Raw genomic sequence first — 1491 nt, 5'->3', positions numbered from 1 at the left:
AAGACCAACCAGGTGGATAGAGTGCAGGGCAAGTCTATCAGCAGTTCAGCAAGGACGATGGGAGCATCCATCTTTAAAACAAATTATTTTAACAGGAAAATGTTAACCTGATAAAGAGCATCTACACCCCCCACCCTAAAAAATCCAAGTTTTCAAATTTCTTTGAAATGGAAAGTTTGCCATGGGATGCTGTTTATTATCTAATGTGGCTCTTATGTGTTGGGCTGCTAAGTGTATGGTCACAGTTGGAAACCAACTGCTCAGTCTCAGAAACTCACAGGGCAGTTCTAGCCTGTCCTATAAAATTGCTGAGTCAGCAGTCGGTTGTTTTGTTTTTATGGCTTTCCTAGCCAAAGTCCAAGGACCCCTGGTGGTATAGTGGATTACACATTAGGCAACTAATCACAAGGTCGAAGGTTCAAACCCACCAGCTGTCCTTTGAAAGAAAAATGAAGCTTTATGCTCCTATAAAGATTCACGAAGATTCGCAGCCTTGGAAGTCCATATAGGACCAGTTCTACACTGCCATACAAGGTCACCAAAGTTGAAAACAATTCAATACTAGTGAACTGAATCACAGTCTTCCCTTTCATGATGTAAATTCTAGCTTCCACACTTGTGGTTAAAAGCCCATTTTGGAAGGAACTTTATACTGGGAGATTAAGATGGGATCCATTTTGCATCCCCATCTTACTAGATGTGATTGAAGTCAACACCCTTTTCTTTGGGGATATGGTCTGCAAATGGCAAGTCGCACCTCTATCAAAGTCATCTTTTTATTATTATTATTTTATTAGGGGTTCTTACAGCTGTTATTACCATCCATACATGCATCCATTGTGTCAAGCACATTCGTGCATATGTTGCATTCATCTTTTTCAAAACACTTTCTATACAAATGTGCTTGACACAATAGATGGATGGATGAATTGTGATGAGTTGTATGAACCCCCAATAAAATGATCTAAAAAAAAACCTTTAGAACACATCTGTTATCTAGAGTTACGAAGAACCCACCATCTACAGGATGAGACAGATGTCATCACAGGGTTTGTACACAATAGGAAATCACTTAAACTTTCACTGAACTAGATGGTATAAATATGCTAAGCATCCAAGTAGGTAGGCAGTCCTAAACTAGAAGAAACACAAGCTCTGCTTTAGGGTAGGTAGAGGCCAAGCTAGAAAGGCTTATTGGAGATGAGGTTTTGTTGGTTCAGGTTTTCCAAACACCAGATTATCCAGATATTCGATGTGCAAAAACAAAAAAAAGATATTCAATGTTGAGGTAGTTAGTTTATTGTGCCAACCTGGCAGATAAACACATGTGGGGTTAATTGAAGGATAGAGGGATAAATGGCTCCGTGAGCCTCACCTTTCTAGTTCTCGGGTCTCTTGCTTTCTGACGGTCGGACCAGGGTCCACCCTGAGCCAGTTCCCTGCTTCAGCTGGCAAGGCTGACTTCCTGCAAGACATCCCTGAAGAGAAGCC

This window comes from Echinops telfairi, unplaced genomic scaffold (assembly GCF_000313985.2).
Source record: "Echinops telfairi isolate 266 unplaced genomic scaffold, ASM31398v2 ScPeMD7_12;HRSCAF=54, whole genome shotgun sequence".
Classification (NCBI taxonomy): Eukaryota; Metazoa; Chordata; class Mammalia; order Afrosoricida; family Tenrecidae; genus Echinops; species Echinops telfairi.
This window is presented reverse-complemented; position numbering follows the sequence as displayed.